This window comes from Camelus bactrianus, chromosome 15 (assembly GCF_048773025.1).
Source record: "Camelus bactrianus isolate YW-2024 breed Bactrian camel chromosome 15, ASM4877302v1, whole genome shotgun sequence".
Taxonomy (NCBI): Eukaryota; Metazoa; Chordata; class Mammalia; order Artiodactyla; family Camelidae; genus Camelus; species Camelus bactrianus.
In genome coordinates this window covers 43628846-43653366 of record NC_133553.1, presented here as the reverse complement: position 1 = coordinate 43653366, position 24521 = coordinate 43628846, and the positions used below count along the sequence as shown (strand labels likewise).

Here is a 24521-nt window from a genome sequence, read left to right as displayed (position 1 = left end):
TAGGGCAGTGTTTGCCCTGCCAGGCCTGTTCCCAAACCCCGCTCGGCAGCATTCCTCTCCTGGCTGGAAAAAGCCTTTGATTCGCACCAAATGTTCAGTGGCCACACTGGACCGGGCCTTGGCACTGCCTCTCCTGCCAGCTGCTCAGGGCACAGGCGGGCCTCTACCCTAACGCTGCGACCTGAGACTTTGTCGGGCGAGGCTGGAGGAGCAGCCCCCACTCTCCGCACCCGCCTGACTTCCCAGCCCCTCCGTGATCCTGAGCTCCCACTCTCGCAGGCGCAGACCTCCTGGAGAGTGGGGATCCCAGTCCACCCAGGTGCCCACTCCCTACCCAGGGCAGCAGTGTTCATTCTAAGAATGAAAAGCGGTATGTTAAGCCCATCTGAGGATGAGCCAGCTGTAGTCACTGTGGAGAGAGGTGGTATTGAGGTGCAGCAAGGGACACTCCAGTGCCTCTTCTTACTCTGCAGAGGCCACCTCCATCTAAGCAGAAGCCTGGCCATGAGCTACAGCCACCTCAGGACATGCAGCCAGAGGGCTCCAGGTCCCCGAGGACCAGAGGATGCAGGGCCCGGCTGGGAGGGTAGGGAAATAGGGCAAACCTCTGACCTCTTGAGTCCCAAGGATTAGAGACAAGGACTGAACTGGGACAGGGCCCAGGGTGCTGTCTGTCCCCTCCTTTTGGTAGGGGTGGGATAGCCAATGGCAGAAACACAGGGATCAAGAGTGTTGCCTCCTTCCTGGGGAAAGGCTCAGGGTGGGTGGGAAAGAGAAATGCTGAGTCAGCTCTGGAGAAAGCCTCTTTTCCCGCCCAGGACACACACACACATGCACACGCACGCACACACTGAGGCCGCAAGTGGGCCCTTGGTGTCCCAGATCACAGCCACCCACACACTCACATTCTTCCACAGGCTCGTACCAACACCCACTCACAATCATGGACATGGCCACAGTGGGACACACAGCCACTGTAACAAAGGCCAGTCAGCCCCAGGCAAAACTGGGCTGCCCTCTAGGGTCCACCAGTCCTTGGCAGCCCCCAGCACCTCTTGCAAGAGCGGAGGCAAACAGCGGGGTGGGGAAGGAATCACTGTGCTGGCAGATGGTCTGTGATGCAATGCCAAGGTCAGGTCCTCGACCCCATTGGCCATGCCCTGGGGGGTGGGGCAGGAGAGTTTGGAGAAACCTGGCAGAGGGCAGCCTAGGTGTCCACCCCAGCTCTGCTGATGCCCCAAAGGGAGGGACTTGCCCCAGCAACCGGGAATGGCAGGGGAAGGGTTACAGGCTAACCAGAAAAAACAATTACTAACGGGAAAGGCAGCACATTCCAGCCCTGCTTAGCAGGGCCGCCAGGGCCGTGGGTGGTTCTTGGATTATGCATTTCCTTGAAAACAAAAAAGAAAGTTCAGGGCAGTTCAGCTGTGCCCTGAATCTCACTCTGGGGCCTTTGTCTCCAGCCCCCTCACAGCCCGCGTGCCCGCACACACGCACGCGATCCCTCTGGCCCAGCCAAGTGTCCACGGGAAAGTGGGAACGTTAGTATCACTGGCAAGAAAAGTTGGGGGAAGGCTAGAAAGAAGAACTGAAGCAAGAAAAAGGACAGGGTAGGGAGTAAGGGACCCCAGAGAACTCTCCTTGCCCAGAAGACTCTATTCTGCGGGTTAGGTTGTGGGGAACGTATGCTGATTCACTCAGCAAACCTATACAGAGCTCCTGCTCTGTTCCAGACATCATGCCACACACTGGGGCATCCCCGAGGGGTTCCTGTCAGGAAGACCCGGTCTCTTCTCCCCAATTCTGTCTCAGGTCCAAGCACTTGTCCATCTATGCAATCTGGCCTCCTGATAGATCCTGGTTACTGAATTCAGACTAAGAAGTGGGAGCTGATAAGGCTGAGAGACAACCCCCCCAGAGTGGTTTACTTTTTAAGGAGGATAAGGATGATGGTGCCTCCCTATGGAAGAAGAGGAGGGGGCAGCCATCTTGCCATAAACATGGGAACAGAATCCAATGGCCGCTGAGTCTGACCGGACACGTCCTTCTCCCTTGATCCATCATCAAAGCCCATGAGGTGTCAGCCTCCCCATTGCAAACAGGGAAATGGAGGCTTGGCGAGGGATGGAAGGCCTCACTCCAGCCACTGCACAGGCTGCCTCCTCCCTGGATCTCTGTCTTTCCTCAGATCTCTATGTGGCTAGCTCGTTCTTATCTGTGAGGTCTCAGCTTGAACACTGTCCCTCCGAGAGGACCTGTCTGAACTCCCGTCTGAAGAGCTCTGCCTGCAATCCCTCTGTTCCCTTCTGATTTCCTGTGTGTTTATCTGAAGTTTGTCTTGCTAGCCAGACTCTCACCTTCTGGAGGGAAGGGCTTGAGTCTGTTTCATTCACCACCTTTATCCCAGCTCCCGGGATAGTGCTGAGCACACAGTAGGTGCTCAATAAATGTTTGTGAAATGAGTAAAGAAATGAGCGGCCACATAGCTCAGGTAGGTAGAACCAGGTCAGGTCAACTTCCAGGCCTCCCCTCCCATTTGTGTTTTCTCCTCCATCAGACTCCCTCCAGTAGGACAAGCTGAGCAGGATGCTCGGAGCTTTTCCCTCCCAGCCCTGGCCTGGATAGAAAACAGCCCAAACTTAAAAAAATAATAAATCAGATTCCATAGCTGGACTACATGTTGCTTCTGCAAGGCCCAGATGCCTCGTCCGACCAGGGAGCTGGATCTCCAGTCTTTCGTTTCTCTCTGTGTGGAGTCTCCAGGGGCCGGGCACAGAGGTGACAGGGAGAAGCACATGTCCGGAAAGAGGAACCTTGAGCTGGTGTCGTTTTCTACTCCCTGTCCTTTCTGTGTTGAAAAGAGAATTTACTTCCCTTCTCATTTTCCTTTTTGCATTTTTCAGGCCACATGCGAATTGTCCCAGCCAAGGGGGTGGTGGTCCTCAGGGATCTGTTGCCAGGCCTCAGCTTCTCTGAGTCACTCCATGGAGGTCAGGCAAGGTCTTGGGACCTCAGTTTGCTCCCCACGGACGCTCTCCTCCCAGACCTCAATGCAATCCCATTTTTCACTTGGTCTCCCCTACTTCAGCCAGGCACTGCTGGAAGAAAGCCTCGAGGACAGGGCTGTAAAGAATCTACATGGCAGCTGACACGGCCAGTTTTCCTCGCTCGGCATCCTAATGATGGCGATGCTGCAGTGGCCGGCTGCTAGAGGTCCGCCCTGTCCCACAGTCCTGTGCTCAGCCAGACTTGGACGCCAGCAAGTTGCCCATCCGCTTTGGTACCCTTGCCCACCCCGTCCATCTCTCCCTCATTTCTGTTGCTGATATTCCCTCCCTCTCCTCCTCCCCACTCCTCAGCCCCTCTGTATATGGGGTGGGGAGAGTGCCCCAAGCCTCAGTTCTGGCCAATGAGACCTGCCCACCGAGGTGGAAATCATTGCAATAATTACCAAGCCTCCTTGGCGGCGCTGGTGGGGGTGGAGAGGCAGAGGAGACAACTAGAGCCTGCCTAATGGGCCGGTGAGCCCCCACGTCTGACAAAGGCCACTGCTCCCCAAGCATCCTTGAGGCAAGAACAGAGAACTAGCCCCTTGTCCTTTGGAGGTGTTACAAAGCCTGGGACCTAGCACATTCCTTGGGGCGAGAGAAATGGAGGCTCAGGGGGTCCAAATGAGGAAGGCCAACTCCCAGCCCAGAAATGGTCTAGCCAGGGAGGTGGGGTGCCCCAGGGACGCCCCAGGGGCCTGCTGCGTCACACCATCCCTTCCCATGCACTGAGCTCCCACCCAGGCCTCTCCCTTGGACAGCTGGGTGGGGGGACCATGAAAGGCCTAAACCACACAGGCTAGAGGGGCTGGAGATGGGAAACCAGCTGGTCCCCATCCTGTTTCCTCTGGAGCCATTTTGTCCTCAGTCCAGACCTCTAGATGTAGCCTGTCCCCTCTTCCTCCTCCTTCTTCTTTTTTTTTTTTTTTCAAATGGAGGTACTGGTGATAGAACCAAGGACCTCGTGCATGCTAAGCATGAACTCTACCACTGAGCCTGTATCACCCTCCCCCCATCTCCTTCTTAAGGCTCCAGAAGCAGATTTCAAAAGCGGGAGCTCCCTACTCCCAACCCAGCTACCTTCACCCAGAGGGGGAATTAAGGACAGGAGAGGCCCCGCACAGCCAGAGTCATCTCCACAACTTCTTCTGTCACCTAAAGACGGGCACCAAGGTCCCCTGGGCTCTGCCACCCATCAGCCCAAGTAGGACTTTGTGCTGGGGCAGAAGGAAGGGGAGGGAGCAGTAAATATGCATTGGTTTGGACTGAGATAAGCTGAACTGACACGTATGATAGCTTTTCCTCTGGCTCTGCTCATGTGCCGTGGGTCCTCCTGCTTTAAGCCTCAGTATCCTTCTCTGCAAAATGAGGATTTGGGCTGAGATCTCTGCTCTCAGAGCCCAGGCATTCTATAGGAGAGAAACAGGCCATAGTAGCTTCAGTCTTATTGGTTCCACACTGGGCTTCATCCCTAAGATTTCCTTTGCAGACCAAGCTCAGAGCTGAGGAATCTTGGATCACCTCTGGGCTAGGTGATGCCCGTGTCTGTCCCAGCTTGAAGCTTCCAGGGATGAGCAGCACCACACCCACTGCAGGAGGGCCCAGGCTGCTTGCGGAGATAGTACTGAACACACAGATACAAATATGTAGCCAGGACACAGAGGGATGGGGCCAGCCGTGGGAAGTCAGCTCAGGAGGGTCTGGGCAGACCCAGGGGAGAATGTGCACCCATGTTCATTCATATATGCTTATGTGCACATACACGCGCGCGCGCGCACACACACACACACACACACACACACACACAGTTTCACACACACAGTTGACCCCTGCAGCCCTGCTTATGAGAAGGCTCCAGCTGGAGGAATTTCCTCATGTCTCCCTCTGAACCTGCCCCATTCCCACCTACCCCCTCTTTGGACTCTTCAAGTTGACCTAGCTGAGCTCTGTCTGGAGATGAGGAAAATGTCTCTATCTGTTTTTCAAATATTTGGGGCTTGCTAAAGACCAACACATTTTTTTTAAGTGTGTATAATTCGAGGGCAATTTGATCCATATGTTTCTGATTCTCTTGCGCTTAAACCATCAAAATATTGATTTTTAAGAGCCATTTGATGTCTAAGGAACCTTTTTAATAAGCTTTTAAAGCTCTTTAAACCCAGAGACTGGAGCCAGTGCCAGGGCCCAGGCTGGCTGCTGGCGGGCTGCAACCCCTCCTCTGCGCCATGATTATTTGGAGCCAAGTCTCAGTCCCCCTCTGTGGGCCTCACCTCTGCCTGGCCTCCCTGCCTCCCCCAGAACTATCCAGGGGTCCCAGTTTCAGCATCTTACTCTCCTGACAGAGGGGCTCACCCCTGCTTCTTTTCACAGACCTCTCTCTTATTTCCTCAAAGCACCCTTAAGACACAGACCAAAGAGGAGCAAAGGTGATTTTTAATTTTTAAAGCCTGCATAATATTTTGCTGTATAAATATGCTACCAATTTATTTAACCAATCCCCATCGAACAACATTTAGGTCATTTCCAACTGTACAGCTTCCTGCCCATTTCTGATTATTTCCTTTGGATACGTTTCTGGAAGTGAAAATACGGGGTCAAAGACTGTGCATGCCCTTAACGCTCTTTCTACACATGTTGCCACCTCATTTTTCTCAATGCTTAGACCACCTTATACTTCCACAGTTCTCCCCTCCCGTACTCTTGAGAGGAATGTTCATTTTTGTTCAAACAATGCTATGCCGTTTGAGCACACAGAAGCCCTCTCATACAGCTCAGAGCCGGGTAGACTCTGAAGCCAGAACACCTGCATTTGAGTTCCAAGTCTGCTATTTCCTAATTAGAACAGTTACTTATTCTGTCTGTGCCTATGTCCCCATCTATAATTTGGGGATAATAATGGCACCATCACATTTGCTTACCATGGGGACTAAATGAGACCATGTATATAAACTTAAATTACTTAGCGTCTGATGCATCAATAAATGATGGCTAATGTTATCCTTTAGCTATTCCTTCAACCCAGAATGCCCTTCTCTTTCTCACCTTTTTCATGCACCTTTCCCCCTCCCCCACTTTTCTGATGTACTCACTACCTGGGTCATCACTTGTCCTTACACTTAGCTAAGCTCCATTTCAATTCAAATCAATTCCATCCCAACGATCCTGGCATTGTGCAAGCCAGGGCCTGGGGAGATTTGCAGACACATAAAATACACTATCTCTGAGGGACAGGTCAGATGTGCTCTTTGAGCATTAGAGTGGTCCCCACCCCAGCACACGCCATTCCTCATGCTTTGATCTCCTGTAACACTTTGTGTCCTTAAGGTCATTGTGACTATGAGACACTATGTACTGCTCTCTATCACAACTTCATTGTGTGTGTGTGTTTGCGTGTGCATGCATGTTCTTGTGCACACGTGTGTGTGTGCATGTGTGTGTTTAGACTTTAAATTCCTGAGGTGCAAAGGTAACATGGTGAGTTTCCTCTGACTCTTCCACAGATCTTACCCTTGGCAGGGCACAAAGCTGCTATTTAAGAAACACACGAATGAATGATTGAATGAATGAATGAACGAGCGAACAAAAATCAAACCGAAACTCCCACTCAGGGTGAGGATTTGGGAAAAGGATTTGACTGGGAGTCAGGAATTCTGCATCTGAAATGTGACAGGTCCTGTGTGACATAGGATGGGCCTTGCCCTCTCTGTTCCTCAGCATTCATCCCCCAGAGTGAAGAGATTGAATGAGATGATCTCAAAGGTTCTTCCCAATGCTGAAGACACTCTGAAGCCTCCCTTCCCCAACAGCCCTTGTTCCCAATTGCCAGCCCCTCTCAGTCCCTCCAGACTCAGAACTCATCAGACCCACAAAGGCCCCGGTCCAGTTTGGGGAGGGCCTTCTGCTCCCCTGCCTCGTGGGGCTCAAGGCTATTTTGTCTAAGTTCTCCAGGAACGGAGAAAAAGCACAGAGGCTTTTGCTAAAGCCCAGTGGGCAGGTCTCTCTGAGGACAAGGATTAAGTTTGTCTCTGTTGATCTCTCCTCTAGTTGACTCCCCTGTCTGGGAACAGCTTCGGATTCTCTGGGGTTTATCCTCCCTCATATGGTTCCATCCCCTTTGTGATACCCCTGCGCCGTTTTCAGCCATCCCTGTGGAGCGCCTCTGATAGGCAGAATAGACCCCAAAAGAAGAAAGCAAATTTTGATCCAGGCTGGTTCTCAGTGAAGTCCCTCTTCCTTCAACAATCTCAATTTGGGAAAGAAACAAGACTGTCCCGACTCCCTGGCCTGGGGCGTCTCTGCCAGACCTCACACCAGACCTGAAAGACCGTCTCTACTGCTGAGGGGGACAGTCCCAAGGGGCCTTGGCTTCCCTTCATCCCAGCCCAGGACATTTCCAGACTCTGATGGAGCTGCTGGTGATGGGATGGTAGGTTGACCCTCAAAGGATTATCTGGATTTGGAAGGGTCACTCAGGGGTCAGCAATCTGGGAGGACCAAGCCTAACTCAACTCAGAAGAGGTGGGCAGAGGGTCTCTGTCTCTGAGAGACGCCTTCTGTCTCAGAATGCCCGTCTGCTCAGGGAAAGAGGCCTAATGCCTCTTAAAGGACTTACTCCCTGCCCACCCTCACCCTCCAGACATCAGCTTTGGGCTATAAGGTGCTGTTTCTATTGACAACACAGTGACAGGAATGTGAGCTTTATGTAAAGAGTAGAGGATGTTTCTGAGCAATTTATGTGACATTTTTAAATCCAAGTTTTAAAAATTCTGTTGTTCCAAAACAGACACCGAGGCTTCAATACTCAAACTGAACAATCTTTTACTTTTAAAAATAAAGCCTTGGCGTTCATAACCAAAGGGGGTTCTCCCAGAAACCCCATTTTTAATGACCTTGATTCTGACTCATTTGATTTAAAATATATGATTTTTACCCCCCTCTTTTGCACACAATCCCACACACACACACACACACACAAGCAAACACACTTGCTCCATGGTCCTGAACAAGTTTCTCAATATCTCTGGGCCTCGGTTTTCTAATTTATAAAATAAATACAATTTATATAATTTACAGAATAAAAGATTGGCTAACTATGTCCAAGTTCCCTTCCAATGCTTTAATTCTATTATCTCAAGGGAATTCTGAGCACATGAACTTACTGCAGCAGCTGTAGAGCAAAGAAACTATTCTGCCCTGGGTAATTCCCAGGGCATCCCCCCAGCCATGGGCTACGGATGAGGTGGAGCCAGCTGAACTAATGAGGGGGGCCAAACACTGCACAGGCTTTCAAGAAACACCTCTGTGAGCTACACAGGGGCAGCACCACGTCTGTCCTGCTCACTGCTGCCTTCCTGCCACCCAGCACAGGGTCCTGCACAGAACAACTATCCAATATGGTTGCTGAATAAATAAGGCAATTAATTAACTAATTAATTAAGGCATGCATGCTGGGTCTCTTCCATGATTCAAATAGCTCTTTTCCAAAAAAAAAAAAAAATTCAAATTTTTTTGTCACAAGAACACCTAACATGAATTTTTTCAGAGGATTCTAGGCCAGGTATTGGCAAATGTAAGCTACTAAAACAGATCCAAGATAACTCCTATGAAAAAGCCTCCTCCCCCAAAGGTAACCTATGATGATACAAGCAAACTGAGTTTTACTGACCTATTGCATTGAGGTAGGGCGCCTCACAGAGAAGGCTGAAACGAAGTCTCCTTAGAAGAAGTCAGGCTATGGTTTTCGTTGTCTTAGTAGAAGGTGGATAGCAGAAGTGGAACCAGTACTTGGACTGATTATTTTTTTAAGGCAAAGGTCGGTTCAAGTGAGGTGAGGTGATGAGTGAAGAACAAAGTGTTATGGAAATCCAGACCTTCTGTGGTGATAACGGCATAATTGATGGAAGTGGGGTGCTGGTTCTTATCCTCCAGGCCCTCCCCTCTACGGCCATTCTGTGGCCAAATCAAAGGGTCAACCACAAAAGCAGCCTCTCCATCACTGTCAGGATTCTCAGTGACACTATCATCTCAGAAACAACAATTTTGAGCTGGACTAATCTCCCTGTTCCATCTGTCAGGTGATGAGTTGCTGGGTCATATGATGTGATTATATCTGTACACCCACGGTCAAGACTCTGGAGAGTCTACACTTGGCAACCACTATGGACATGAAGAGGAAAAGGGTGATCTTTAGACTTTGAAGAATCCCACATTATTGAACCCAGGTTAAAAATCATGTTCTGGAGTCCATTTGGGTTTACCTTAGACAGAAAGGTGCCATCTCCTTCAGTTTCAAAATAGATTGTTATATCTCATCAGTAATAGTTATCCAAGTGTGACACAAAATGTCAATGGCACAGATAACTCCTAGACTAGCTAACAGAAAATCTAAAGCTAGTTGATTGTCCATTTCCATTGGGCCAAAGAGTTTAGATTTGCCCCATGAACCTCAAAACTATGGGAGTTTATTTGTAACATCAGCTTAGGTTAATGATACATTTCTGTCATCCTTTCCCAATGATATAACCCTCGTTATAGAAATTACCATTTTGATGGTACACAGAAAAAGTGAATCAATAGTTCCTCCAGGTAATTTTCTAGAATAGTCTATGTGACTTCATTTTGTAAGTTCCTGGAGGCATGCTTCATTGAGACATCTTCCTCAGAGGGTGCTGAGAGCCTAAATACCTAAACATTTCTAAAAAGTTAAGGCTTGATTTCCACACACAGAAAACAGTCCCCTAGTGGGGCACAGACTGTGTCGAAAATATAGGTGCTGAATGATAGCTGGATCATCGCTTTGGCATCTCCTTTGGGTAGAACCAAAATAATAATAACAATAAAAACAACAACAACAGTAATAAACATGACAATCACCGAAGACATTTCCTCAATAAAATCTATGCCATGGAGCAGCACCAATGCTATAGCACAGCAAACCATTACTGCAAAGTAGCAAACTAGAAAGAAATAGGCCAAAATTAAAGGAAGACTGCTAGACAGAGGAGAATGTGTTCATTTGTGACTCCAACCATCTGAATGATCTTATTACAAAGATGTGGAAGCATGTCTATTTCATGCTTTCATCTGCTTAATAGAAAGGTCTCAGGTTAGAGTCTCCTTCTGAAGATTTTCTGCTTCTGGGGGATTCTTACGCATCCTCCCTGGGAAATTTCTGTTTGGGATGGCCTTCGGGTTGCCAGGGATGGTCTGTGTTTCTTTCATTGGGAAGCATGTAACCAAAAATCAAACCCCTGGAGTTTTACCGCTCTCCTAAGTGTCTGCAATAACTAATGTCTTTTTCCATCAAGGTCCAAGGGCTGCCTTTCTCTGATGTCTCTTCTAGAAAATCAAGTTTTAGGTTGTGCAGGCATAGATTAGGAGGATGTTAATAATAAAACTGGCCTATTGTATGGCTCCCTTTCAGTATTTGGCTATTGCTGCTTCTAACAGGGCAGCGTCTGGGATGAGAGGTGATATTCCTAGATGCTTGGGTAGGCTTGTTACCAGCTTATGAGGAAAGTGCTGTACTCTCAAAGGAGGGGATCGTGCTATCATTAAAGCCAAGGGCAGGACTTTGGGCCAGGGAAATTCAAGTGTTTCTGAAAGCTGGGCTAAGTTTAACTTGAAAATTCCATGTGTCCTTTCTACTTTGCCTGAAGATGGGGAGTGGTACGGACAGAGGAAATTTTGAGTAAGCAGCAACGCCTTGCAGAATTGTTTAACGATCATCTCAGGAATGGGAGGATACTCATCCCTAGAGCAGTAGACTGCGACTCCTCCAGGAGGAAACACAAAATCGAATGGCTTGTTCTCATGCTCTTCAACAAGGAAAGGTTTCAACAAATCTGAAAACAAACAAGCCAAAAAAGCCGACAACAAACAAAAACAAAAACAGCAGAACAGATTCATATTCCATTAAAATGGATAATTGTATCACATTCATTTGGAAGTTTTCAAAGAGGCCTTGAGGTCTTGATTCCCAGCCATGCCCCACCTTTACTGTTTTGCCGAGATCATGTTGTTGGCGGGTGAGGTATGCACTAGAGTAAACTATAGTTTACTGAACTTTTTTTGTAAATAAGGTTTTGCTGGAACACCGTCATGCCTGTTTGTTTATGTACTGTCTATCACTGCTTTTGCATCCCAAGGGCAGAGCTGAAGAGCGGCAATAGAGACCGTGTGTCCCACAGAGCCTGAAGCATTGACTATCTTGCCCTTTACAGAAAAAGTTTGTTGATTCCCGGTGTAAGGCGCCATCAAGATGGACCATTTGGGTCATACTGGAAATTCTCCAACCTGGCCACTGCAACCCCAGACAGTTCTTGGAGGAGTTGTGCCATTTTGTAAAATATGCACAAGAGTTTGCGTTACAATGAGAATCCCACAAAGAGCAGGTCTCCAGCCTGGTGGAGAAGCAGACTTGGACTGAGATGACCCCATGAAAGTTAATAATGGCCAAATGAATTGCTTCTGTACCTCCTCTCTTGGGCTCCCAACTAGAGGGTGACTATCTCCAGCAGCAGTCATCAGAAAAAGGGGTTTGGGGATTTTGTCTCCCAAATAAACCCTTTGGGACACAGGGTCAGGATGGAGGAACACAGAGCCTGTAACATTTTCAGATGGAGAGCCAAGATAAAGTTCATCCCCTGAGGGTCACTAACCAAGCAAGACCTTCAACTTGGTGCTTGGGGCTGGTTTGGGCAATGGACTTAGTGGTACTCATCTGCTGACAATTCTATGATCATTTTGCTCCCGTAGAGACAAAGTTTGTAACAAAAAAGGACAAGGCAAAGGTGAGACTAGACGAATAACATCTAAAGTGTGCAAAACCCTGCTCAATTAGAGAAAGCTGTTATGATAGAAGTAAAACTGACTTATTGATTTAGAGCAGCAAGGGAGAATACTAAACTGACAATTCTTAAGTAACAGCTTGTTAGGAGAAATAAATGCTTTTTTTTTTAAAAACCCTTGTGAGGTTCAGAAGTTCTTAGAGCAGGATACCAGAATAGGATACACTCTTAGACTGGCTCATTTCTTAAAGTGAGGGTCTGTACAAGAGGTGAGGTTCTGAGCAAAAAAAAATGAAGTCTTGTACTAGTCACCAGGCCTTCTGGTTCTGTTACTACACAGCAAGTGATGGGCACTTCTGGTTCTCAGTCCCAGTCATTATAGTGATAATGGCTGTCACTTATTAGGTCAGACAACATAGGTGATTTATCTCTGTGTACCCCATGCCAGACACTGTCCGCATTCCATCTTGTTTAAATCTCACAACAACACTGTCAAGTTGGCATTATTCTTCTTTTCATTTGACAGAGATGGAAACTGAGGCGCTTGCCCAAAATGTAGCAGCTAGTAAGTGCCCAAGCCAATGCTCGCTCTTTCTCTGCATTGGTATCTCCCTGCCTCTCCTGGGGGTGTGACTCTGTGAGCGCTGAAGCCCTCGTTCCCAGATTCGCCTTCTACTTGGTCTTCGAGTAGCAGAGATGCTCCTCTCAAACATTCCCATATCCAACAATCACACACCTTCATACTCAGAAAGCCTCTTCCCATTTCTCTCCCTCCTTGCTCAAAGTTAAAAGACAAAGCCATGTAAAATAATAATAATCACATTAAAAGGTGCTCAATCTCATTAGTCAAGCAGGAAATACAAATGAAAACCAAACCATGAGATTCTATTACACTCCCACCAGACAGAACAGCTCAAATGAAAAGCACTAACAATACCAAGTGTTGACAAGAATATGGAGCAACTGAAACTCATATAATGGTGTGGATGTACATTGGTATAACCGCTTTGGAAACTGTTTGGCAGTGTCTGCTAAAGCTAAATATATACCTTCCCAGATAGAGATCCAACAGAATTGGGTACATGTTCAAAATGGTCAGGGTAGAACTATTCATGATACCTAAAAAACTAGGAATTACTCAGAATACCCATCAACAGTGGAATGGATAAATAAATTATAGTATATTCACAAAATTGAATACTATACAGCAATGAGAATGAATGAACCACAACTCACATAACAACATGGATGAATCGCGAATGTAATTTTGAACAAAGATTTTATACACAAGAGTATATACTATACCATATGGTTTCATTTAGAGGAAGTACCAAAATTGCCAAAACTGTTTCCATCAGGATAATGGTTATCTTCGGCAGGGGGGATAAAAGTCTGGAAGGAGAGAAGAAGAGGGCTTCTGGGGTACTGGTAACTTTCTATTTCTTGATCTGGGTGCTGAACACCAATGTGTTGGCTTTATGAAAATTAATTGAGCTGTACTCATAATTTATGCACTATTCTGAATGAATTCTATACTTAAAACTAAGAACTTAAAAAAGACGAAGACATACAGCCTCTGCTTTCCATCCCTCCCCATCCATCTCCAGCCAATAAAGTCCATTTTCAAAGGGAAGGAGTTACAAATCCAGAGGGTCCACGTCTGAAATGCCATACTCATTGGTCCCTAGGACAGAGGTTCCCAGGTTCTGACTCCCCCACGCAGCCTCACACACTCTCTGCAGGGCACACCTTGGTCTTGCTTCTTGAAAGTGAATCAGATAGACCTCATCTCTGCTAATTACCTAGGACTTTGGGAAGGTCCCTTCATCTCTCCAAGCCCCTATTCCTTCATCTTCAAACAAAACAGTAGTACATGCTCTTCATTGTCTACCCCCAGATCATTCCTTCCCCCTCTTTCCTTCCCACTATGGCTGAGTGCCCCAGTTGTGTGACTTCCTAGTCCCTCAGGGTGCTAGACCAAGGGCGTGTGACTCTAAAATACTGAAGATGGGAGATAAGAAATAGGGCAGAGCACTTGAGTCTTTGGTTGGCACACTGTTTTGCCAACCCTGGAACCCTGACTCTGGACAACTGGAAGGAAAGAGAGGCCCTAGGTGGCCTCTCCTCAGGGGCTTGAGAGGCTCCACCCCACCATTAGGGCTGACAGATAAGAGAGCTTTTTCCAGGCTGCAGGGCAAGCCCTAGAGAGGGATAAGGAATCAGGCATACTGGATCCAATTGTGAGTTTTTCAGAAGTGCCTTCTTATGTCATTTTCAACAAGAATTTGTTCAGTGCCTTTGAGTGCCAGACACCCTACTGTGTGCTGAGGAATTACTTTTGGCATCTGTGAGGGAGATGATTAAGAGGGAGGAGACTCTGGGAGTAGCAACTTGAGGCCTGAGCAGCTTCAGAGCTTTCAGAGAGGGGCTTACACCCTCTGGGTTTGATTCCTGGTTCAGTTGCTCTGCTGAGTAAGACTATGAAAATCCCGCTGTAGAAAACTGCTGTTGCCTCCCAATGTCCACCCCTCCCACCTCCTTTCTAACAAAGTCTTGAGTTTTTCTGGGGCAGCAAAATTCCCTGTTAAAAAAAATATTCACCACCTCCAAATATAGCTGAAGGTGTCCATATTTGTGGCCAATGAGATGTAGAAATAATTTTACAGTGGGACTTCTGGAAAGGTATTGTATCCTTTCCTGATATTCTGTATCCTGATAAAAAGGCAATGGTCTGGCCAGCACAAATTTTTTCCATACCCACTTCTTCCAGCCTGGAACTCAGTTGTGATGCATGGAAGTGGAGCAGCCATTTGTGACCATGAAGATAAAAACTGTCGAGGATGACAGAGCAGGAAGATAGCAGGAGTTTTGATTCTTCATGACTCTCTTGAATAGCTATACTGACCTGGACTGCCTATCTCTAGACTACCTATTATGTAAGAAAAATAACTGCTTGACTTGTTTAAGGTTTATCTTAAGCAGCCAGTGTAATTCCTAACTGATGTACATGGCTACCCCGAGTGCCTCATTTTCTCCCTCCTTCCATGATCTCACAGTCTGGCACAGAAATGGATTATGCATCTGCTACGTGCTTTTAAGAAGCTGCACCAAGAACAGTCGAAGAGGCCACCAGTCTATGCTGTCCACTTGGTCCCAACTCTCTTAGACTGGAAGGGCCTCCCTAGTTGCCTGGATCCTCCAGAGACCAGGAGGCAGTGCCACCTGGGACAACCCCAGGATGCTAGATCTCTAGCTGTGAATACAGGGCAAGAGTTCTAGGCCAGCAGTCAGAAGTCCTGGGATCCTGGACCACCTCTGCTACTAATCAGAGCATGACCTTGATCCAGTCATTCCCCACTCTCCTGAGCCTCAGTCACCCCAACTTTGGAATGTAGGGATTGAGTCAGTTTTCAAAGTATATCAATTAGTTTGCATTTAACTACAAATAATAAAAGCAAGCAAACAAAAAACAACAAAAATCAAAAACAAAAGCGAAAACAATTTTTCAAACAGGTTTAAACATTTATCAGGCTTAAAACTTATCTGATAAAGTCCAGAGACAGGACCACTCCAGGGCTAGTATGGCCAACTGTCCACCAGTGTTGTCAGGCCCTCTGCAGTTCTCCATGGATTAGCTTTGTCCTCATTCTGGCTTCTTTCAGGGGCACAGGATGGCTGCCAGAGTACCAGGCATCACAACCAGGCTCACCCCAGCCAAGAAAGAAGAGAATTCGTCTTTCTCACATTTCATTTTTAGGAGCAAGAAGCTTTTCCCACAAGTCCCTACAGACTTTCTTTTATTCCTCATTGGCCAGAAGGGCCTGCTTCCAACCAATCATTGGAAAGGAAAGTAGAATTGCCATCTGATACGAATGTATGTTGGAGGGCCAACCATGGCAGGACAGAAAGGGAGCCCACTTTCTTAAGAAATTCCACATGACCCCATGACACAGAGCAGACAACAGCAGAGTCTCTTGGAGTGAAGTTAGTGATGGGGAGAAGGCTGGTCCCAGTCACAGAGCCCTAGAGCTCTTAACACCAGTCTGAAAGCCACCAAGCTTGATCTCCAAGGCAGCTTCCTGCTCCAACACCCCATCGGTCTCTGTTTCTAAGATTAAGGGGTCTGGCAGAATGGGGTCAATATGAAAGGGGGGACTACCCGCATCCCCTGAGGTCACCCTGAAGATAGGGCCAAAAGGTCTGAGGGCTTCTTCTAGGCTGGCTGCAGCTAGGAAAACTGTGGATTGTTCTGTACTATACACTCAACATAGAGACACATTCATACAACCTTTTCCTGTTTGCCAGGCTCTTGGGCACAAGTAATCTCATCCAGTCTAAGAAGAAGCTCTATAAGTACTGTCAGGCCCAGATGGCTCTAAACTAGTGCCACAGAGATGGGGAAAGCGAGGGGCAAAACAAAGAGGCCTTAGCTCTGCAAAGCCAAGGTCTGGAAGAGCCTAGCTTGGACCACAGGCTGCCAGTTTGTCCTAAGGGTAAGTGACACTCCTGGGAAACTGGGAATACAGGGGGAAAAAAACATAGGTATGATGGCAAGGTCCCAGATCACTGTGGCACAGGCTTGCTGGCTGGGTGACTTGGGGTTCTCAGTCTCTCTGAGCACCACTCCCCTCATCTGTAGAAGGTACCACCTCAGGGTCACTGGGAGGACTGGGGGAGCCCTGTGAAGGGTCGTTTAAAAGAGCTGTGGGGTTTTCCCAGCTGAGGCTGCAGACAGCTTGGGGCGGACAAGCTCTGTTTCCTTACTCCAGACGATACCTGAAGGAAGACTGGGTCCAAACCGCCGACTGCCACCCCGTGCTTGGCCACCGCCTCCTCCTAGGGCGGTAGAGGTGGTGGCCCCGGCCCAGCACCTCCCCCACTCCCTGGAGGCAGGCGGCTGCTAATGGCTCTCCCCACAAGCTGGTTCATTAAAGATTTGTTCTGTCGAGTTGCAATCAAAATAAACAGACCAGCCTGAAAGCCAGGGAACTAAAAACCAATTAAGAGGGAATGGAGATGGAAGGAGGGGTGGGGGCAGGAGGGGAAAAGAGGCCGGGGCTTTCCAAAGACTCAGTTCCCATGGCAGCCAGCTTCCAAAATAGTCTGGGAATGAAAAATAATGAAAACCACAGCAGAGAGAAAAGCGATCCTGGCAGGAGAGTCCCGACCTCGGGATTGGCTAAATCCCCTTGCTCCTGGCTCCCAGAGGACGCCTCGCTGGGTCAGAGCACCGGTGAACTGTCCCTCCCCCCACCCAACCAGTCCTCTCTCTCTCCATGTTGTAAGTGGTGCAGACCCTCTGTGGGGCCTGCAGCCAGGGCTTCAAGGTGAAGGAGCCACATCCAACCCCTGCCCCATGGGGAAACCATGATGGAGGTGGGGAGGGCTAGGGACAAGACTGGAAGGGAAAGTTCAGGGCGCCCGGAGGTCCCCCAACCCAGTTTCAGAGGGCTTTCTGGAGGAAGTGACATTCAGACAGAGATCTGACGTAAGAGCCGGCCAAGAAGTGAATAGAAGGAACAGCGCCTCAGGAAGAGAGAAGGGGAATTGCAAAGGCCCGGGGGTGGAGAAGTGGGAGAGAGAAAACCCAGGAGTTCCATAAGCCTGACTTATTGAGCAGGGCATGCTCTGTGTCAAGCTGATTACTTTTTCATGCACTGAATCCTGAGCGGCAAGAACACCAGCAGGCTGTGACTCCCAGATTTTGTAAAGGTGGTGGAGCCAGGATCTCAGCACACATCTGTGGACACTGCACCTGTCTCTTTCCCCTCTGCCTGGGGCCAGGCCTTCTGGGGAGCCCCCAGTTCCCTGCCCCTTCCCTTACTCCGGTGACGGTGGCCCAGCGTGGCATTTCTAGCGGTCATTTCCTAGGAATATCTCCGACGAGGCCCCGCAGCCCACCAGGAGGCATCACCGCTTAACCACCTCCAGAACCCCTTGTGGTCTGGTTTCTGTTTCATTGGTGAGGCAATAGGAAAGCTGAGCTCCTATTAAGCTGACTTGCAGATGCCAAAAAGGAATAACAGCCAAAATTAAGTTAACCCTTTTACACCCCCTCGTCCACCCTCACTTCCTGGGCCACAAAGAGCCCTGAAGCATATTACCATCAAGGGAAGCAACACTTCGGCCCCAGGGGAATGGGATCCCAGGCCCAGAGGGACACCTGGCCTCCCAGTTGGTCAGGAGCCTGTTAAGCAGCAGTGCAATCACTGGCAGGGCCCAGCCCACCAGCACTTACTCAGGGGAAGGGCTCCTGGTCGGGAAGCAGGACTGTGCTAACTGGACCCGCATCTGCTTCCAAACAGGAAGAGGCAAGGTGAAGGCTGCGGAGTCCAGCGGCAGCTCTTAGGCTCTGACTTTTCACTCTCTTTCCACGAAGCCAAGCCAGCGTCGAGTGGAAGCCCACTGGAAATGGGATGCCCCTGAGAAGGCAAAAGCACAGCCATCAGCTCCTAACTTAGTGTCCTCTGGTGTCTCTGAGCAGAACAAGGGGAACTCGGGCCAAGGGGAGAGCACTGGACCGAATGCCCTGGAAGCTGCCTCGAGCAGGGACCCTGTCCTGTCCTGGTGGTGAATGATGCATAGATCTTGTAATCAGAACCCCCAGGTATCAATCCTAGTCCATCATCTGGTAGCTGTGTGGCCGCCGGCAAATTACTCCCTTCCGAGCCTCAGTCTCGTCAGCCATAAATGGGCACAATAATACTAACCCCATAAGTTCCCTAAAGGGTGAAAAAGGTGTCAGAGGATGCAGAGCAAGGTGGGCATTAGCATTCCTAACCTTCCCTCCTCCTCCAGACCTCAGCTTTGTCAATGGTAAAAGGGGATACCAGCTATCCTAGGCTAAGTGTGCAAAGAACTCAGAAAACTGCAGAGACCTATAGATTCGTGCAAGAGGCCTCTGGCTGGGGAAGACGCTGAGTTACTCCTCTTCCAGCCCCAGTACCCTGAGCATTTCTCTCTCCTGCCATCTTCCTGAGTGCCCTTGAGGAGTCTCTGTGGCCACCGAGATGAAAGCACATTTATGGGGCAAGCATGAGAAACTCACAAGTATAAGAAGTTGGAATTATTACACACCTGACTCCCCAGGTCCCTCACCCCCTTACACTTGAAGGAAATGAGGCCCAGGCACAGAAGGTGACCCTCCTGAAGTCACAGCTTGTAAGTGCCTGGGTTTGGAACTCCAGGGTTGTCCAGCCCCAAGGCTGGTGCTCCTGCCCCATCCACGCCCCCAGCTCACCAGTGGAATAACACCCGGGCCTAAGGGGCCTGTGTAGGATCAGCACAAAGAGCCTCCTGAGACCCGGGGTGGGCCCCTTCTTCCCAGGGTGCTGTGGGTGCTGAGACAGGGGTCACCCCTCCACCAACGGGAGAGAGTGACACGCTGAGTTACCACCAACTGCCGCACTGGCTGAGGGCTGCCCAGAGGAGCCGACCCAGTGGTGAAAAGGGCAGTCTGCCCCCGAGGCCATGACACTCAGCCCTGGGTCTGAATCCACGCTCAGTGGTGCAAACTTGCACAAGTTCTAGAAGCTCTCTGACTCTCAGTCACCTCAGCAGTGCACCAATACATCCAGGAAGAATGCTTGGCCCATCTCACAGGCTGTCAGGAGATTTGAATGAGATGACTGATGTGTGTTGAAAACTGTCAAACCTTGTTATCCTTCGTAATTAGCACGCTCATTATTTGTTTGTGTTTCTAAGCAGCAGATTCTGTAAGTGGGTTAAACAGCTTCTCACTCCCCACTCCTTGGGCCTCCCCATCCTGTTGACACTAGTCCTGCTTTGTTCGCAGACAGTGAAAAGGTGAATCCACGCCTGTGCGTCCAAATATCCTGGGTGAGCAGAGTTACTGAGCATCAACAGTTGATCTCGTGCACTGGTTCTGCTGGCCCTAAGACACACTGAGCAAAGAGAAGCAAGTGTGGCAGGTATTTTCCTCCTTTTGACTCTCATAAATGAATAAGCCGACACATTAGATCAGTAGCCACCCGACACATCTCTGAGGGGCACCTACATGTGCGTCAGGCACGGAGCTCGCCCTTTACAGAGAGAATCCTAGAAGCCTCACATCGCAGCCCTGAGATGGAGCTGTGACTGATTTATTTCCTCCCTCCCCCGCCTTCCTTCCTTCCTCCCTCCCTCCCTCAAATTTCCACCTTTGACCCCCAAAGCCACATTTCCAGGCAGTGCCAGGGCCATGCCAGGGGAAGCGGGACTGCTGGCCTCAGGGCCCCCGTCCTGGGCAGGAGGGAAGGGTCCAGCCATCTAAGAAGACCCAGGGGACCTGACCCAGTCAGGGCAGCAAAAAGGAACATGGCAAATGCAGAGATCCTGGGCCCAGAGAAGGCGTTTGCTTGGAGATTTGGGGCCTGAGCCTGAGCAGGGAAGCCCTTCTGCCTGGATGTTAAGAAGGAACGTTTCCCAACCAGCCTCCCAGCCCGACACCTCTAAAGCTAATGCCAGAGGCTCCCACAGCAAGGCCTGGGACACCACAGCACACAATCAAGGAGTATCAAATCAAAGTAACCAGGAAACCAGATGAAATGTCAGCTTCCTCTGACATCTGAAGAAAGCAGAAGCCCCCAGACAGCTGGGCCAGGTCTTAAGGAAGAAGCAGGGAGTCAGAGAGAGCCCAGAGCAGCTGAGAGGAGGGCTCTGGCCCTCAAGAAGCCGGATTCAGGGGGAGAAGGAGAACCCCTCATCCTGGAGGCTCTGAGGGACGTGTGTCCCCTGAGCTGCAGGTGGTGGCACTCCCATGTCCCCGGGGGCCACAGAGAGGTGTGCTCAGCCCCTGGGCTTGAGGGGACAGTTTCTCACAGGTCTTCCATTCAACCTTCACAACCACCTCCATAAGGCAGGAATCATCTAAATTGGTTAAATCTAAAGAACCTGCAGCTCAGAGAGGGTAAGTAACTCACTCGGAGTCAGAGTGTCGTCGCCAGGGTCAGCTGGCCATAGAGAACCTACATACTTGCATTTTGATGGGATCAAATCATTAACCAGTGAGGGTTCCAAGCCTCCCCCTCCCCTCTCCTGCTAAGGGAACTCTGGCTGGCCCACCTCCTTGCCTCTCTTTCCCACCTTTGAAGACATCTCTGCCAGGGAAGGTAGTCCTCAGGGACTTTGACAAGCAGAATTGGAAGTAACGGGGAAAGGAGAGGGAGATCTGAGAGGCCTTGGGTAGCTGGAGGGTGGAGTTATGGGGACAGGAGAAAGAATGTGCCCTGGGGAGGCATGGAGGCAGAGAGAGAAACGGATCATAGGCTCAGAAGTATCTGCTTTCATGACCAAGACATCCAAGGAAAGAACTTAAGTTCTAATGACATCACGTTTGGCTTTTGAACTCTGTTCTCTTGAACCAACACCACTAAGTCTGTACCACATGAGTCACAGATTTGTAAGCAACTCATCTGTAAGGAGAGAGGAGGAATGGAAGGGGAATTGGGACTGAGGCAAGGCAGAGACCAGCCTCCTCTCACAGCATCTTTGCTTTTCTTCGCGTGGTGTTCTCCTCTGTATACTCACCCACTCGCTCTATTCACGGTCAGTTTCTGCTCTGGTATAACTCTGGCTAGCACAAAGCCTACCGTGGTCCTCCACAGCATCTCTTCAGCCCTTTTCCAGAAGGATGACAATTCTCTTTGAGTCTCCACTGTGAACTCATTGCACTCATGTTTCCTGGTTCAAAAATCACTTTCCAACAATTGAATCTCTTCTTGGAGGTTTTATTTATCTTTAAAGCTTGGCCTTAGCTGTTCTTGATGCTTCATTGTGGTCTCACGTTTGTAGCTCCATTAATCAAGTCTAGGGTTTATGAGTCCATAGGACCGTATGCTAATCCTTAAAGAGTTCACCAATATAACTGGTTTATTAAAGAGTCTCAACTTAGCAGGAAATAAACACAAAAGTGGTCCTGTCTTTTATCTTCCCCTATCTATACTATGACAAATTCCTTTTCTATTGGTTCAAGGTGCCCTTAACTATAACTTGGTCCAACACATACTTTTCAATGTCCTTGAGTTTCTAGGACAATCTGGTTCCATAACTTAAGACTCAGTTCTGCTTGTTGGGTTTTTTGTTTTGTTTTGTTTTGTTTTTTTTGGGGGGGAGTTAATTAGATTCATTTATTTATTCATTTATTACTATTATTTTAAATGGAAGTACTGGGGACTAAGCCCAGGACCTCGTGCATATTAGCACACACTATACCACTGAGCTTCTCAGTTCTGCTCGGTGGTTTGTTTCTTCTCATCCCTTTCCCAGGAGACGCCAGAGCTGTAGCCCCAGTTAACTGAGGTGGAGAAGGGATCTGATCCGATCTTCACGCACTTTTCCCCACTTCCTTCTAGGTCCAGGTCACCTGGTGCTTGGGACAAAGAAGAGGGAGAAGGAAAAGGGCGCACATCTTCTAATTTAGGCTGAAGTCCTCTCCAGGCTGACTGCCTCTGCTAATTATTTAGTTAAGCCAAACAACCTTTGGTGCCCTTGGTGGAGCAGCCATCCATGGGCTGGCTCTCCCCTGGGATCAATGTCTGGGCTCTCAGAAGGCTCTGCAAGAAGCAAAGGGCACTTTGCTGCTGGTGCTTCTCACTCAACAGGCAGCCTGCTGGCCAGGGAGGGCAGGTGGGGGGGGTGAGGTGGGGGGAAATAGAAGGGAGGGAGGAGGGGGAAGGGAGGAGTGGGTAACAGTAAAGGACTCAAGTCCAGCTGCCTTATCTGGCATCCGCTAAACCCACAAGAAACTCAGGAATCCTGGCTTTGCCAAATAGCAGGAGAGCAAGCTGCTTCTCTCCTCTCTGCCAGCCCTCCCGAATTGTTCCCTCTCCTGCCCCTGTCACACAGGGGCAGAGCAGAAATGCCCTTCTCCCATTTTGTGGACCCCTTCAAAATATAAAACGGCTTTTGCAAGCACCTTCAAAAGAGATATTTTACTTAACTTTCTGAAAAGAAATTTCAACATGGGCAAATGATTTTTGAACCATTTTGAACCATCCAGGATACATGGGTAATAGGTACTTTAAAAATGGGTTTCTTGGTGTCCCCCTCCTTTGGCTTTAAGGAAAAGAAAGGGCTCCCTTTCCCTTTCCATTGGAAGGGGAAGGAAAGCCTCTCTCTCAGAGCTGCACTCTCCCCTGAAAGCCACCAACTCCCACCTCTCCCAGTCCTCTTTTATAAATCAAAGGGGTGGGACTTCCATCCATGGTCCCAGGCACCTGCAGGCAGTCCCATTTGTACAAGGTGAACGTGCCTGCATACAGGAAGCGGTGCACTGCCAACGAAGTGCGCAGGGCAGATGGCTCGGCCCAAAGAGGTATGTGCTGAATCCCACTGGCATTTTAAATGGGCAGGCCAGTGATTTGTGTTTCTGTCTGGACAGAATGTACCTTCATGAGGGGCTGTGGATAACTGTGATCACATGAAACTGTCAGACAAGCTCATCTGGACAACCTGGGGCAGGTCAGAGTGAATTATCGTGCTTCCCAGTACTTTTTGAAAAAAGGCAGCTTTACTGCTTTTAAGTAGATACAGTAATGGGAACCAGGTGTGACCAGGAGAGGTCCTTGGGGAACTGCTTCAAGGACCAGCTCAGAACGAGTTGTAGCCAGCAAAGCAATTGTTTATATGTGAATGGCGTGCTTCAAATGTGATTTTAAAAGTCTCACTTGAATGTCTCTCCTAATATTGTTTTTGCACTTTTTGTACTTCCACAGAGAAAGGTCGGCTAAGCAAAGGTTAACTTCCTCCCAGCAACATCCAAATTATTCCAAACCTCAAATGACCACCTCCCCACAATCAGAGTTGTTTGCCTGAGTTGGCAGCTCATGAGGAAGCTTGCATTTCACAGCAGGAAGAGGAGCTGGGCCAAAATTTCCGCATGGAGACCTCCTTGATCGCAGCCCTAACGCATCTCAAAGTGACTGTTTTCAGACTTAGGTGCTCAGTAATACTGGGTGAACTCAGCTGAGTTGAAATATTCGGGGGAGAAAAAGGGAAAGCTGAAGGCTCCCCTGTGGGACTGGACCTGGATCAGGTCCAGAAAAAGATCGTGAGTCATTCAATTCCGTGACTGCTGTGTGTCTGATTCTTTTTTGCAGGACGCTCTGATGAACAAGCCATAGTGCACGTCCTCCAGGAAAACTGAATCTTGTAGTTGACAAGGGATATCCATAGTAACAATGGCACAAGGCAAAGTGAAGGAAATGCAACATAGAAACAGCATTTCCAGTGGCGCAGGGGAACCACAAAAGGCCCTGAGAAATCTTTTGAGGTCAGCTTTCAAGCTAAGTCTAAAAAAAACCTAAAAAGCTATACTGATAACAGATACATAAATGAGTGCGATTAGAGTACCATTATTTAGAGAACAGTTTGGCAACATCTCCTATGGTTGAGGATATGTGTTCTATCACCCTGCAAATACACATCCAGGTATATGTGGTAGAAAACTCTCCGACATGAACTGGAAGACACAAAGACATTCAATGCTACTTTCTATGTAATGTCAAAATACTTGAAATGACCTAAATGTCTATGAATAGATAAAAGGACCAATAAATGGAGGTACATTTGTAGAATGGAATACTATACAGAGGCTGAACTGAATGTTCTAGAGCTTCATGTGTCGACATGGAAAAATCTACAAAATTTTGTTCAAAGCAACTAAGTAACTCTCTGACCAATCATT

At 48.7% G+C, this 24521-nt stretch overlaps 1 long non-coding RNA gene across 5 annotated transcripts in view; it reads right to left on the bottom strand.

The window, feature by feature from the left end:
• The window catches only part of LOC123612063 (uncharacterized), a 200867-nt gene that overhangs the window by 112196 nt on the left and 64150 nt on the right, over nt 1-24521 (bottom strand). For all 5 annotated transcript variants that reach the window (XR_012511919.1, XR_012511921.1, XR_012511920.1 and 2 more), the window contains one exon: nt 18075-18258. This is a non-coding gene — a long non-coding RNA (uncharacterized LOC123612063). The remainder of the gene's footprint in view (nt 1-18074; nt 18259-24521) is intronic.